Source organism: Lithobates pipiens, unplaced genomic scaffold, assembly GCF_037356315.1.
Source record: "Lithobates pipiens isolate NorthernLeopardFrog02 unplaced genomic scaffold, aLitPip1_a1.2 Scaffold_10, whole genome shotgun sequence".
Classification (NCBI taxonomy): Eukaryota; Metazoa; Chordata; class Amphibia; order Anura; family Ranidae; genus Lithobates; species Lithobates pipiens.
Window position 1 is genome coordinate 194,553,835 of NW_027507686.1, and position 16,911 is coordinate 194,570,745.

Here is a 16,911-nt window from a genome sequence, read left to right on the forward strand (position 1 = left end):
GATGTTAACCTCTTCCCAACCAGCATCATTTGTACAGTGTTGATGTACAGTATTTCACTGTATTAACATCACTAAAGATGTCCGTGTCAGTAAAGCCCCATACACATGGGCCGAATGCCAGGCTACATCGGCCGGTTCAATAAAAAACACCCAACATTTGGCCCGTGTGTATGGGAGCCAGTCTAACAGAAGCAGGCGTTTGGCCGGCCTCTGTCAGATGAACATGCTGGAAAACCAACAGCCGACCGCCTCCCGATCAGCACTCTCAGGCAATAGCTGAGGTGTAACGGCTTACCTAGGTTAGTGTGTAAAATACCTCTGCGCCAACCACCTTGACAAGGAAAATGGAAGGATGCTGCAAACACTGAAGGGAGCTTAACCTACTCCCTGGGCAATATCGATTAAGTGGTTTTAGTGTTGCGCAAATGGGGAAATACAAGAAAGGAAGGGAGAGGGGGGGGGGGGAAGGGGGGAGAGAAAGGGGGAAGAAAAAAAAGGGAAAGGGGAGGGGAAGAAAGGGCAGGGAGGGGGATGGGGAACAGATGAGTATGCAGGTAAAGGATAGAAGGGTAAAGGTCAAAGAGTGCTAGTGTAAAATTAAATGTGTCTGGGTGTGCACAAATCCTTGTTCAGTACGTGCTGAACTAAAATAAATGTTATAGGGTGGCAATCGAATATGGATCCTAATATAGTACCATAAAAATAAAAACTCACAATATTGGATGAATGCCTGAAACACTAGACATACAAATCGTGAGTGCTGTGCAAAATTGCAATAAAATATGCTAACAGTAATGAATATATAACTTAAGGTGATAGTCCAAAATATATGACTAAAAGTGTACAGTGAGAATAATCACATAAGCACAATCCCATGTGACATGCCAAGTGAAAAAACACAGATATCAATCAATCCAATATAAAACAAAATACATACTCCATGCAGTGTTTTAAAGTGCAAATGGTGCTAGCAGCAAAAAAACGTTACAACACAGGTGAAATAGTAAACACATAAAAATAAGGTGCTGATAATCAGTCTGGGATATTCAGTCCTGTGGACGTGCTGTGTTCTAAGGGGAAGCACTAGCTTTGAACTTCAGTGACCCATGCAGGCATACATGTGCAGTGACTTAATCCTCCTATTTATCCAATACGTGAATGGATGTGCCCTTACCTCACGGCTGTGAGGTTACAGCCTTAATAATATAGGTGGATAGCTGGCTCCTGTTCCTGGGATAGGTATGCCTCACAAGATAAAGAGATAATGTCCCATAGTGTAGTAGTTTAAACCAATTGAATTTTATTAAATATAGTGACAGGGTACTCACATTCTGAGTGAATAAAAACTGCAGTAATAGAGCAACAAGCAGAGTAACGAACGGTGCGTTCCAATGTCCTTCCTAGTGTCTCTCTCACTTCCTTCCTTGCGCATTCGTCACCGTCACGTGACTTCTTCAGGGAAATGAATAGAGAGAAAGGAGTTGTGTTTTTATGCTGATCGTTCATACTTACGGCGGCCATTTTCTTGTAGACCGGAACCGGAAGTTCAGTGGCGGCCATTTTTGGTAAGATATGTCGCCGGAAATATACCAGCATTCATTAAATTGGAGGTATATCAAGCGAAGTTATACCAAGCCCAGGTTAGAGGGAGAGTGACACCAGGGGACTAATCAGCACCTTGAGATATATCGCTGGCTCATATAAAGTGCAGTGAAATACAATATTATATAAAAATACCCTTTTGAATATGTGGAAATGGAAAATATAAAAAATAGTATGCCGCACCAAGATATATATAAAAACTATAAAATATAATGAGAGGGAGAATAAAAGTATATTTGCATCGATATGCATGCATAAAAATTAGAAATATATAAAAACACAGAAGCTATATTGGTTAAAAATTGATTTGTGTATGCAAAATAAAACATAGGAATAATATAACGCGCCAAGATAAAATGAGAGAAGAGAGTACAAATAAATTTGCGTCAATGTGCACTTGTATACATATAAAATCTGTAGGTTATGTTGAGGGGAGAGAGTATATATAAGTTTTTACATCAGTGTGCACATAATTAGAGGAGGAGAGGTTTATCCGGATTAATTATTACTTATAAAAATATTAATAAATATAAAAAATATATAATGACTTTAGAGATTAGATAAAGCACTCATAAGAGGCAAAAGTAAAAACAATGGTTAAAATATAGTGGGAGGAGTCTAATGAAAAAACATATATGTATTAAAAATCGCTGATGAAACAGTTCAGGTCAAACTCTATATTTAACCCTTGAGGGGCAAAAGTGTCTAAGGTAAAAATCCACTTTGATTCCAATTGGCTTAATGTTCTAACTTTGTGTCCTCCGCGCCAATGTTTGGTGTAAGGTTCTATAGTTTGTGGACTCTATAACTTTCCAACATTCTAAATAATATACACTGATTTTGGTTATATTCACCAAAGAAATGTAGCAGAATGAGTCAATTGAGTATTGTCAGCAAGCCTGAACTGTATGCAATAGAATTTTGTATTTTTTGTGAAAAGAAAAGCCTCTGACTTTTTCAAGAATAAGCAAAGTCAAATATTGTTATCAGACTAGTTTCAGCTAGGCTTTCTAGAATGCTGTCATACAATTACCTTGTGTGTGTATAGGGCATTTTGCACTAAAATAGAAATTCCTCAATGCCGTTTTACAGTTTTTATGTTTGTTTGCTTTTTTACACTGAGTGCTTTCAATCTTTTAACCCACACACAGAAAAAGTTACTAGCAATTGCACTGGTCTGCAGAGTCCAATTACTGCTTGATAATAAAGTTCACAAAGTCTGACAGTCTTGAGGAACACTGGTTGCTTCAGCTCTCTGAAAACTCCACCTTGTGGCAGGAACACAATCAGCAAAACCAAAGCGAGCGCACATCCACGCTAGTGTAACACAATTTTATTAAGATGTAATTTTTATCTTAAAAGCAGTACACATTACACATTGTTAAGCACACAGTTAGCCCTTAGATGTTAACCTCTTCCCGACCAGCATCATTTGTACAGTGTTGATGTACAGTATTTCACTGTATTAACATCCCTAAAGATGTCCGTGTCAATAAAGCCCCATACACATGGGCCGAATGCCAGGCTACATCGGCCGGTTCAATAAAAAACACCCAACATTTGGCCCGTGTGTATGGGAGCCAGTCTAACAGAAGCAGGCGTTTGGCCGGCCTCTGTCAGATGAACATGCTGGAAAACCAACAGCCGACCGCCTCCCGATCAGCACTCTCAGGCAATAGCTGAGGTGTAACGGCTTACCTAGGTTGGAGTCCATGGTGCAGAGATATATGCTCACCCTTGAAAAATGCACACAGCCCACGGTAACCTGGGCTACCTGGGCTGGGAATCTGTGCACGGGGCTTGACAGGAATTTGCCAAAGGATAGTCGAGGTAAAGCCATAGTCAGGGATTCCAGAAGTCCGAATAAACGATAAGCAGACCCAGGGTCAGAAGCCAGGTCAGACTTGAACACTGGAACCTTTGGCAAAACAGGAAACAATGAACTGACAAAGCCCTCAGAGTGAGGCAGTGTTTTATACCTAGCTGATTGGATAAACTGCCTCAGCTGAACCAGGAAAAAAAGGTACAAATTGCAACAACATGCAGAACTAGGCAAAGCTGGAAAGCAGTCTGAAAGGAACTGAGGTGTGGCTCAGAAGCAAAGTAAAAGGAGCACTAAACCCCCTTGGGTTGAATGGCAAAAACTCATATTGTGTACCAGGCTTTAGTGACCCTCCCAGATAGTGTCTGTTATCACCAGATCCGCCACCCTATCACAGTCCTGCTATAACTCATTGATTACCACTATTACAGTATATTGTCTATAGCTGAGTAACTTCCAGTTTATATACCATTGTAGTTCTATTTGCATGAAATAGATAATATAAATTTCATGTGTGTGACTGTGCAGTCGACCTTTAAGGTAACAGTGCTGAATAGCAAAACATGCCCTGGTCATGAAGGGGGTAAAATCTTCTGGAGGTCAAATGGTTACTATAGGATGTGTATGTAGCACTGACCCCCGAAGGAGCTGCTGGTTTTATTGGGCTTAACGTTACCTTCTTGACTGTTTCTCTGTCTAGGGTTTCCCCTGGTAAATGGCCCAAAGAAATGTGGAAACTGACACTGAATCTTCTTTTGGGTTATTTATTTGAAATATAAACTGAGAGTCTCTCAGTTTAGGGTAGAGGGTTAGGATTAAGTTCAGGTACTTTGGACTGCAAAATTAGTCTTATATAGAAGAAATCCAGAGAATAACTGTTTCACAGCTGGATTTCACAACCCCCGGATAGACCTCCTCTCACTAGGCCTAGCAGCCGGCGGGGTGCTGAGGAAAGTCTCTGCCACAGACTTGAATGTAGAAAACTCGAGAAAAGTCTCTACCACAGACTTGAGCATTACTGAGGGACGTCGACAAATTTAAAAAGCTATCATATGGTACCAGTATCTCTCAGCTGCTCCGGCGATACCGTATGAGTGTAGATCCATGAAGTGTCCTTCAACTGAGCCTCCAGGCTCCTTCAGGAAGCCAGCCTTCTGCACGGCCTTCTCCTGAAGAGCCCTCCTATGGGTGCTCCTCCAGTTGCTGGGCCTCTCCTTTTATACGAGACGGCACCGGACCACCTTTGAATCAACAGGACCCCGATATCCATTCGGGCCTGTCCCTGCAGATGCTTCGCCTCGGGCCAGCCAGCCCCGAGACTTGGAAATGCATGATTCCGCACCCCAGGCCAGGAGGGCCAGGGGGCTGGTCAGGAGGACCAGAACCAAACAGACAGAACACCTCTCTGGACCGGAACCCCGGACCACGTGATGTCAGTACCTTAAAACCACCTCCCAGAATGCACATCAGGAGAACACTCCCACTGGGCTGGTTCTGAGAGAAAACATGGCATTCAATACACCCAGCTAGACTGCGTTCTCACACTTGCCGGCAGTGACAGCGACACCTGCGGTCAAGGAGAACCCAGTGTAACCCAGCTGGACTGGTACTGAAACCATAAATTTCATTAAATTAGCCCCAAAACCGAACTGTGGTTTCAGGAGAATTAACTTTGAAAACATATAGTGCATGCTCGTCAGGAGCCAACGCTACATGTATATGACTGCTCTTGTAAATAAGACTATACCCCGTTTATGGTAATTTTGCTTATAAGTCCATTTGTTTCACTTATGTAAAAAATTATGAAAAGCAGCACTGATCAAAACTACTAAAACACCCTATATATATACTGCATTGTGAAGAAATTTGATCATAGATAAAAAAATAAATCATCAAAACAATTATATCATACAACTATTGTGAACAGTTAATATATATGCAAAACATTAAAGTGCAAAGTGCTTTGAATGAAAAAGTTCATGAATACAAAAAATATGTATAGTAAAGTTCATAAATGGTAGTGCTCCAAACGATGCTTAAACAAAACTGAAAAAATATAAATAAAATGGTAAAAATATATTGGTACAAAAAAATTATTTTTTGCTACCAAAAAATTTCTATAAGTGAAAAATAGTTCTTCAGTAACCGATATGTGATGGTAACATTCAATAATATCTTGTATGGCGAATCAATGTGACAATAACACCCAAGTGTGATCCTCCAGTAGATGTACCAAACTAACTCACCAGATCCAATAGCTGGTAACATTATAAACCAGCAGCTGCGCCTTGCAATCAATGCTTGAATCAGAAGTGCTTGTTAACAAATGCACAAGGTCCTCTCCAATAAGTCATGCCATGATTCCCACAGACATAAGGGAAGGAAGAAGGAAGCTCCAATAATGTGATAACGCTTATTAAAAGGTTTATTTAAGGGGGGCGTGGCTTGGCGCATGGAGAGGAAGGCAGCCTGAGACCTCGGCTCCCGCTCCACCATACCGAACGGCGCACAGCACGGCCGACAGCACCCTCGTTTCTCTCCCCCATGAGCAGGAGGGGGACCGGAGACACCCCCCGACCCTCGGGGGATCTCAAATCTAAGGAAATCGGCAGCTACTTCCCCGCGAAGGGATCCGCAGGCCGGACCACGCCGGCTTCCAAGATGGCGGCGACCCGCTCGGCGGCGGCGCAGGCGGCCCTCGCCGCCACTCAGGTACCCTCTCCGCTCCCGGAGGCCTCTCCTCCTTCACCGCACTCACCCGGTTCGGACACCCGGAGCCCCCACTACCCTGCATGTCCCGGGAGCCCTCCGCCCCAGCCGCACTCTCAGCCAGTACCCTGGGACATGGAAACCTATCTTAAGGCCCTCCCCACCAAAGGGGATATTGAGGCCTATATCAGCAGGCTTGAGCGCTCCTATAAGCGTGAGATCACAGACCTACGCCATGATATAGGCCAGAGCTTTGATGATATTGAAGCGACGGTGGAGGAATCTGTGACCAGAATTATTGAACATGATCACATTCTTCAGCAACACACTAATCAGATCCAACAACTGTTTTACGGTCTCGATGACCAGGAGAACAGAAGTAGACGCAATAATATTCGCATCCGCGGGGTCCCTGAGTCGGTAGATAACAAGGATCTTGCCAAAGCAGCCATCTTGATGTTTAATCAACTATTGAACAAGCCCCAGGATGAGCACCTGGAAATTGACAGGATTCACAGATCCCTGGGCCCCCGCAATCCCAACCCTGCTCACCCAAGAGACATTATTTGCCGCATCCATTTTTTCCATACCAAGTCTGACATCATGCAGGCCGCTCGGTCCCGGGACTCCATCCTTTTTAATGGATCCCCCGTCATGCTTCTGACGGACCTCTCCAGACAGACCCTTCTCATGAGGAAATCTCTGAAGCCACTCACAGACGCACTTCATTCTAAACAAATCAAATATAAATGGGGCTTCCCTTTCCACCTGTTTGCATCTCATGAGGGTAAATCGGCCACGTTTCGCACCCTGGGTGATCTCCCTAACTTTCTTGGAGTGTTTGAACTGCCACAGATCCGGATTCCGGATTGGCCCTTGGAGGCGGCCACTCCGGGGTTTCCTAAAGCACCTCGCTGGGAGAAGCAATCTAGGAAGAAGAGATCCAGATCCCGCACCTCCAAATCTCCACCTGGCTGAATTTATTCCTTATAACCTGGGTTTTTTTTTATCTCCCTTCTTATATGCTTTGTGGTTTTCCCTTGACGCCTGCTGGCTTCCAGATCTGCCTATATGCTCTGTTTTACCTCTTTCTCCCCCTCTAGGTGGATTTTGCATCGCTCACTGAGCTTGGACGCTGAATTCCTACCTGTGAAGTTCTACATTTTCTACAACACTGTTCGCTGACGTTTTCTATTTTTGTCATTTTATTGTGGTTTGACTCTTACATGAGTCCCTTTGTACTCTTTTTCTACTATGGTTGCTCGCAGGCCTTAGGCCGTAACTTGACCTATATTTTTGCTACTATGCTGATGACTTTCAACCGTTACATTGCTGTTATGTCGCCCTGCACGTGCTGTGCTGTGCACTTTAGATAAGCACTTTATCTTTATTATTGTGTATTTTGCTATGTTGGGGCGGAGCCCCTGAGTTTTGCCCTTCCACGTTCCCCACGTTAGGGTGTGCAGAGTCTTCATTGCCTCTGTTCTTTGTTGTTTTTCTAGATACCTGTGTAGTGTTCACCTCCCCTTTTCCCCCTGAACACTAGTGGGGGGGGTTTGACTCCTCCCTTCCCGCCCTGCCTGGGGGCACTACATCCTAACCCACCCCTCTGGGTTCTGTTGAGCCCTTTCAGAGTTATTTAGCTTGACGCCCTCCCCCCCTCTGACCTTAGGACCCACTTGCTAACCCTTTATCTCCTCAACTGGAGACTACCTCCTCTAGTTCCCATGACAGGAACCCTACCGCACACCTTCCGTCCCCCCCGCTTGATGTGCCCACTTTAGGTATTAAAATCTCTTCCCTTAATTGTAGGGGGTTTAATACCCCGGAGAAGCGTAGACAGCTCCTGCATCACTTTCACAAATCCAAAACTCATATCCTACTCTTGCAGGAAACCCACTTCCGGACAGACAAACTCCCTAATATCTCCGACAAACGATACCCATGTTGGTTTCATAGTACCAACCCGGACGCCAAGACGCGAGGGACCTCTGTGGCCTTCCATGCCTCTTTTAACCCGACTGTTCTCGACCAGGAGATAGACCCCAATGGTAGATATGTGTTTTTGAAGTTGCAGGTTCAACAAACTGTTTTAACCATTGTTAATGTTTATTTCCCTAACCAGAACCAGCATCGATTCCTCTCCTCCGTGGCATCCCGCCTACGCGCTTTTGGCACTCATAACTTGATCCTGGGTGGTGATCTGAACGTACCACTGGTACCGAGACTGGACTCGTCCACCGGTAAGTCACACATCCCTCCCTCCTCCCTGACCAGTATACGCTCCATTTTGCAGGACCTCTCCTTAGTTGATCCCTGGCGGGTGCTTTACCCTTCAGCGCGTGACTACACTTACTACTCCCCTGCACACAACTCCTACAGCCGACTCGACTACATACTGATCTCCCAAGCTTTGCTAGACTGTGATCCTACCTGTGACATTGGCCTGAGAATCTGGTCTGATCATGCCCCGGTGCATCTATCACTGGGGAGACCCCCAAATAATCGCGCCCACAAATCCTGGCGACTTAACGATAACCTCCTCCGTGACTCAGTCTGCAACGCAGCACTTACCGCAGCAATCACAGAGTTTAACCTGGTCCATGCTGAAGACAACACCTCTAACCTGACCAAATGGGAGACGCTTAAATGTGTCCTCCGAGGCATTTTGATTCAGCATGGCTCTAGGCTAAAGAAGGCCCGTACTGCCGAAATTTCCAGACTATTTGCACTGATCTCTGCCCTTGAGGCCTCCCATAAACGCTCTCCCGATCCCAAGGTACTCGCAGAACTTTCTAATGCACGTCGGGACCTCCAACAGATCTTTACTGAGCGCTCTGTGATTGCTTGTGCTAAGGGTAAACATATTCACTACGCCCATGCGAACAAATGTGGGAGACACCTTGCTCGCACAATTCACCCCCAGCAACGCAGACAACATATCTCCCACCTCATGTCCTCCACTCATGTTAAACGCACTAAAAACTCGGAGATTGTTTCTGACTTTCGAGACTTTTACTCTGCCTTATATAATCTTCCAGTAACTCCAACACCCGCCCCTTCCTCGCACTTAGACCTCTTACAATATATACGGGATACCTCCTTACCGCATCTACCCTCTGACGCTGTGTCAGACCTGGAGCGTCCGCTGACTACCTCTGACTTTTTGACTGCCATTAAAGAGCTCAAACAGGGCAAGAGTCCGGGTCCCGATGGTTACACGCCTTTATTCTTTAAGCAATATGCCCACCAATTAGCTCCGTTGATGGCACGAGCATTTGAGGAGGTTGGCGACGACCATCCACTCTCTACCGAACTCCTGCAAGCTCAAATTGTAGTGATTCCCCAAGCCTGGAAGGGACCCTACACTCTGCAGTAATTACCGCCCCATCTCCCTATTGAATGTTGATCTGAAACTCTACGCCAAGATCCTTGCCACGCGCCTGGCCCCCCTCCTTCCCTCTCTGATCCATGGGGACCAAGTGGGGTTTGTCCCTGGCCGTGAAGCCAGAGACAACACCACGAAAACGCTACATTTGATCGCCTACGCCAAGGCACACAATATCCCCACCTGCCTCTTGGCCTGCGATGCCGAGAAGGCATTTGACAGGGTGAGCTGGCAGTTTCTTCGTGCGTCCCTACAACAAATAGGCTTAGGCCCTAACTTACTTTCCAAGATTATGGCTCTCTATTCTCACCCTACTGCTCGGGTCTCAGCTAACGGGGAATCGTCCACACCATTCCGAATAAGTAATGGTACCAGGCAAGGCTGTCCTCTTTCGCCCTTGCTGTTCGCAATCACAGTGGAACACCTGGCACAGGCTATACGTAACAATGCCTCTATTCACGGTATTCCTACCCCATCGGCTCCCCGCAAGCTGTCACTCTACGCTGACGACTTACTTCTATATGTCACAAAACCCCGCATTAGCCTACCACATATTCTCGAGGAACTGGACCGCTTCGGTACCCATAGTAATTTTAAACTTAATATAGCCAAAACCGAAGCCCTGAATATCTCTCTGCCGGAGCGAGACCTGGCGGCCCTGAAAAGGGACTACCCGTTCCGATGGCAACCACGCTCTATTAAATATTTAGGGACTGCAGTTCCTAGAGATCTACAGGACATCTACTCCCTTAACTATAGCCCCTTGTTGACCAACATTAAACGTTCCCTCGACTCCTGGCATAATTTGAAACTTACCTGGTAGGGGAGGATGAACGTCATTAAAATGGACATACTGCCCAAGGTTCTGTATTTGTTCCAAACCCTCCCTATACTTCTTCCTCGGACGTTCTTCCTCTCCCTCCGATCTGAGATAATCAAATTTGTATGGCTCCGCCACCCCCCTCGACTGAAGCATAGGATCCTATGCGCCCCCAAGCTCCGCGGGGGGACTGGACTACCTGACTTTCAACTATACCACACTGCATCCTTGTTGTCTAGACTGTTAGAATGGTTCCCGAGACCCCCACCCAAACTTACAGTGACTATTGAACAAGATATGGCCCATAGAGATCTTAGGGCCCTGTTATGGGGACATCACGCCATGTTCCGCTCGCTTCGTGGGGTCTCCCCCTTGACGATCGCAGCTCTGACCAAATGGTACGCCGTCTCCGGTATGACAGGCCTGTCCACGGACCCTGGCCCTCTTTCCTCCCTTTTTGATAACCCACTTCTCCCCACTCTCCTTTCGGCTACCCACATTGGGGCATACCGCAGGGAGGACTGGCCCACAGCTAATCAATTTGTCCACCCCTCCACTGGTCGTTTACGAGCTCTGGCGATGTCGTCTCCCCTACCGGACCTGGATTGGCTCTCTGAGCGGTCCATCAATCAATTTTGCAACTCACTCTTCCTATCCGGTAAAATTCATAGGACCCTCACCTTGTTTGAAGAACTTTGCACTCTACCTCACACCCCGAGGCACACGTTATCCCTTCTTTACAAAGAACTCCAATCTCTTACTTACACCTCGCTTCCCACTTATACTGATAAATGGTCTGATGACGTTGGAACCGAAATCTCCTCATCACAATGGCATACCTCCTTTGTCCTTACTCACCAATCCTCTAGGTCAGGGTTCACTCAGGAAAAAAACTATAAATTGTTATCACGCTGGTACAGGGTTCCAGTCTCGGTACGCAGAATGTTCCCCGGTTCAACGGATGTGTGCTGGCGGTGCCATGGTGCGACAGGTACGTTCTTTCATGTCTGGTGGGAGTGTTCTATGGTTCGCCCTTTTTGGGATAAAGTTTTTGAAACGTATAATGCTATGTATCAAGCTTCCTTATCCCCCTCGCCCTTGGTTGCCTTACTGTCCATTATACTGGGCTCCGTTAAACAGCACAAGTCTTGCCTTCTTAGATTCCTCCTCTCTGCTGCCCGTCATAACATCACCCTCTCCTGGAAGACAGATCGGGTCCCGTCGGTAGTTCGATGGATTGAAATTCTTAATGATATGATGGTCATGGAGGAGCTGCAGGCGAAGGTGGACGACAGACATGACAAGTTCACTGCTCTGTGGTCTATCTGGCGCCATCACTCGGCCTCATCGGGCTTCCTTAATGGCCTTCGATAGGACAATGTTATGTCCTGCAATTTTGTTGTTCGCCTGTGACGCTCCTTTGGGGTTGCACAGCTAATGAGCCTGTGCTCTTACTTTCCTTTGTACACCACCTTCCTGCTGGCCCCCGTCTGTCTTCCCTCCCCCCCATGTGGCGATACAGGTTGGGCGTTGTGCCACCGACCTGGATCCATGCTGGCGGCTGCAATACGGCCCTGGGTGATTTCAGTTTCCAGGGTTCCTGTCTTCCTCCTTTCCTCTCCCTCGCCTTCCCTTGTCCCTTCCCCCTTCCTCCCTCCTCCCCCCTTCCCCTTCCCTCCACCTGTTGATTTCTTTCTTTATTTTCATTTCTACTGGTATTAATCAGCTTTGTCATTTGCGCAGTTTTTTATGCTTTTACACTTATACCTCGCTGTTTGTGTACCTTTGGAAATGTACTGCCATTTTGTACTCCTTGTTTGCACTGATCTTGTGATAATAAAAACTATGTTCAACCTTAAAAGGTTTATTTAAAACATTAAAAGTTACACTCACATATTACAAGCGTCAGATCCGACACTAGGGATTCTAGGCATAAATGTGTTCCAAATCGCCTCCAGCCGATATGGTTCATGTGCGAGCTGCGAGTGCAAACCTGCGAGTTTCACTTATGTGTCATTTCTCTTATCCCTAAGTTATGTTTATTTTGTAATACATTTATAAGTATTATTCCTCTATTATATAAATTAAACCTCAGTATAAATGTATAATAAAGTGGACTTAAAACTATTATAACTTACCTTTTAATATGGATGTAAACCCACTCTCATCTAAACTACTGCCATAGTGGTTATAAGGATATACATGCCTCCTTCATGTATCCTTACCTGTCAAATGTCTCCCCTTTATCTGTTATGAGACCCAAAAAACTGCAGATTCTGTGGTTGAGTCTGTTGTTCGGAGCTCAGTGGGTAGAGTTGTGATGTCAGTAGACTCCCCGCCCCCCTCTACACTCCCCTTGTCAACATGCATTTTCTCCTGTGTATTTCTTACACTGAATGTCTGCTATGATCATTAACATCTAGTCAAAACCCAAAAAAGTCACCACATGACTTCAGCATGCCCAATCATGCTGAGGTGGGGAGCAGCCAATCCTGGGAGTGCTGGAGAAGAAAGGAGGAGGGGATCTTAAGTGCACAGAATGTGTCTCTCTCAGGCTGGTGCATGAGATAAGGAAATAGCCTGTCATTGGCAGCAAGGGGGAGAAATAGACTATTTGTCTGTCTGTTTTCATCTCACTGAAAAAAGATAAGAGGACTCAGAGCTGGATTAACTCTTTGTGGAAAGACTGGGCACAGATGACATGAAATCCTATACTGTAAGGTGTAAGCTTTAATTAAAATATTTTTTTTTCGGGTTGACATACACTTTATTAACCACTTCCCACCCAACCTATAGCAGAAAGACAGTCAGAGAGTGGTTCTGCTATCCTGAATTGGCGGCATATGACACCCAGAAATATAACATGCCAGCACGCGTCCGCGGTGGCGAGCAACGCGGAGATCAGAGGTGCTGTGTGTCAGTCTGGTACACTGCATCTCCGATCATGGTATGGAGGCTCCTTGCAACGTGATCGATCATCACGTGAACCAGGAAGTGCCAGTAAATGGCATTGCTCGGTTCACGCTGACAAGGAGAGCCAATCAGTGGCTTTACATGTTGGGGGCAGGAGGTCAGTTCTGATAATCAGCACATTGATTATCAGCACAGCCTCCATCAAAAGGTGCCCATCAGCTGCCAGCTCCCCATAATAAATGCCTGTCAGTGCCCACAACAGTGCCAATTAGTGCACACAACAGTAATGCCTGTCAGTACCCCAAAGTGCCAATCAGTAATGCCTGTCAATAGCTCCTCATCAGTGCTGCCTATCCAGTGCCACCTATGCCACCCATCAAGGCAGCCTATTAGTGCCCATCAGTGGTGGCCATCAGTTTTGTGTGACCGTGTGTATGCAAGCCAAGTTTGAGCGGAATTCCGTCGGAAAAACCATCATAGCTTTTTTCGACGAGAATTCCGATCGTGTGTACACAGCATTAGACAGTTGTCACAGCAACAGTTGTTCCCATTGATAGATTTCTGTTTACCTACTGTTCTTACAGCAACTGTAAAATTTGGGATTTCACATCACTTTTTGTTGGTGACAATGGGTCAGCAATACAAAAGAGGGTGGATCTCCCCAAGTGGAGACATAGACAATAAAGAGCGGTCAACCCTTTCCTACTCATAATCTAAAAAAAATAATATTTTGGCTATACCCTTAATATATATCTCTACTGTAAAGGCAGTGTGAACTCCTCTTGAAACTGTGGGGCTCTCTAATCACACATCTATTAATTGGGTGCAAAAAATTACTGCATTTCCAAGTCTCTGTATCTTGTAGAATGTTATACAACATTGCAATCCACCTTTCCATTCTTTGCATAATTCTGCCCATGTGCAAAACATAAGAAAAATGTATCTGCAATATGCAGATCGGTTTTTTTTTCCCACCAGTTCACAAAAAGGATATTGGAGAACTGGAGACAGTGCAGACAAGGGCAACCAAACTAATAAAGGGCATGGAGGATCTCAGATATGAGCTCAGAAATTCATTCACTCTTGAGAGGAGGCGATGAAGGGGGAATATGATCACCATGTATAAATACAGTATATTGGTGGTCTATATAGTGAATTTGGTTTTGAGCTATTCACTTTCAGGTCCTCACAGAAGACAAGGTGGTACTCTTTACATCTGGAAGAAAAGAGATTTAACCTCTCCATATGGAAAGACTTCTTCACAGTAATGCCGCGTTCACACGATCAGACTATCCGGCGGACTTAGTCTGGCGGACTGTCCGCCGGACTGTCCGCCGGACTGTCCGAAAGAGCGGACCTGCCCACAAACGGTACTTTGGTGGCGGACTAGGTCCGACTGACTATCCGCCGTACTTTTGAAATGAACAGACTTGCCCACACACACGGAGGAAAGTCCGTTCATTTTGAACGCGGCTCCAGGTAGATGGGACTAGCGAAGGAAGCGTCGCTAGCCCCGTCACCTGGTATGGAGTTAAAGGGGAAGCCCTACACTGAAAGAACGGTGTGGGGGTCCCCCCTGGGTCCATATCAAACCCTTATCCGCACTGCGAGTCCAGCGGACATATTTTGGTGCAAAACTACTTTCTTAGTCCGGCAGACTTTTGGGTAAAAAAAGTTTGCCGGAGCCCACACACGGGGGGATTGTCTGGCAGACTCGAGTCCACCGGACTTTTCCACCGGATTGTTTGATCGTGTGTATGTGGCATTAGCGTAAATAGTAGAAGGTCCCTCAGTGTAAGGTATTTGCCAGTTACCTGTATACGAGTACAAGCAGCTGCACATAGATTACACAGTCACATCTCTGGGATCTTACATCGTTACATAGTTGGTACGGTTGAATAAACGTTGTGTGTGTGTGATCATGTTGACTCAATAACTTCCCATATCCCGCCTTGTGTATTGTTTTTAAAAACGAATCAATATTTCCTGCTGACACCACCGATTGTGGAAGGGAGTTCCACATCCTCCCGCCCTGATCATGAAAAACCTACTAAGCAGCTTAAGGTTCAATCACTTCTCGAGGTTTCATTAAGTGGCCCGTGTCTTTCTACACTCCCAGACTGAATAGTTTTCTTATGATGCTGGACTCACCATTGAGGTATTTGTATGAGAGGTCTTCAAAAAATGTCTGCACTTTTTTATATTTAAAGCGGAACTAAACCCATCCATTTACCAGTTTCAATTCCCGCACGTGCCGGAAATGTAACACTCCCATTGCTTTTGCTCTCAAGCAAACTGTCAAACCATCCAATGGCTGGTGTCATAATTGATCACATGTGCAGCATCATGGCAGTCATAGATTAAACAGAGGCAAAGATGACAGCTTCCTTGGCTTAAAACAATAGGGGGTTTACTTACACTTTAATAGAGTTGAAAAAAAAAAGTGCGGAACTTTTTGAAGAACCCTTGTATATCGCTATTATATCTCTTCTTAAGCGTCTCTTCTCCAGGGAGAAAAAGTTTAGTGCTTGTAGTAGTTCCTCGTAACTGAGGTCCTCCAGTCCCCTTATTAATTTTGTTGCCCTTCTCTGCACTCTCTAAATGAGAAACTCCTTTCGAGAATTGGACTTTTTGGGCTCAAGGGATGCACAAACATAAACTTAACATAATATTGATATAAAGTATTTATATATAACAATGGCACATAGAAAATGAATGGTCAATGGCTGTAAGGCAAAAAACAAAAAACAAAACTCAGCCGATGGTGGAGATTATAAAAAACCAATCACCTTCTCTAGACTCTCTCCAGTTCCCGTTCATCCTTCCTGAGAATTGGTGACGAGAACTGGAAAGAATACTCCAGATGTGGCTGAACCAGAAGTTTAAACAGGATTATTATTTTATCTCTAGAGTAAATTCCCTTTTTAATGCATGCTAATGGCTTTTGCTTGCTATTGTATACTATTGCTCAATCTGTCTTCTACTGGGACCTCCAGAACTTACTCCATCCTGGATTCCCCCAGAGGTTCTCCCCCTAGCGAGTAACTTGCATTTATTTTTAGTCTCCAAGTGCATTACTTTACATTTTTCAACATTAAACCTCATTTGCCATGTAGTTGCCCATTATTTTATTCAGGTCTTCTTGTAAAGTTTATATATCCTGCTGTGAACTTATTGCCCTTCTTATTTTTGTATCATCAGAAAACCCTGAGATTGAGCATTTTTTTTTTACCAACCTCTATATCATTTATGAAGAAATTAAACAGAATTGGTCCCAGGACAGATCATTGGGTTACCCCACATACCAGTCCAGACCAGTCTGAGTATATGTTGTTTATCACCACCCTTTGGACACGCCCCTGTAACCAGTTTTCTATCCAAGAACAAACCCTATGGTCCCTGCCTACAGTTTTGTAAATAGTTTGTAAATTAAGGGTCTATAGGGGACTGTATCAATTGCTTTTGCAAAATCCAGATACACCACATCCACAGGCCTTCCTTTATCTAGATGGCAGCTCACTTCCTCGCAGAATGTTAGCAGGTTGGTTTGACAAGAATGACCTTTCGTAAACCCATGCGGATTACTACTAATGGTACTATTCTTATCAGCAAATTGTTGGCTATATACCCTTATCATCCCTCCAATAGTTTACATAC

General features: G+C 45.1%; 1 protein-coding gene across 3 annotated transcripts in view; it reads left to right on the forward strand.

Annotated features, from left to right (window-relative positions):
• The window catches only part of LOC143937468 (3-galactosyl-N-acetylglucosaminide 4-alpha-L-fucosyltransferase FUT3-like), a 76,122-nt gene that overhangs the window by 53,490 nt on the left and 5,721 nt on the right, over positions 1 to 16,911 (forward strand). Inside the window, exon 2 of one of the 3 annotated variants that reach the window (XM_077460812.1) lies at positions 8,259 to 8,376. The exons of 1 other annotated variant lie outside the window; for it this stretch is intronic. The gene's annotated coding sequence lies outside the window, so the exon portion shown is untranslated. Of the gene's footprint in view, positions 1 to 8,258; positions 8,377 to 11,143; positions 11,333 to 16,911 lie in introns of those variants that run through there. One more of the 3 variants, XM_077460813.1, reaches the window with a different exon arrangement.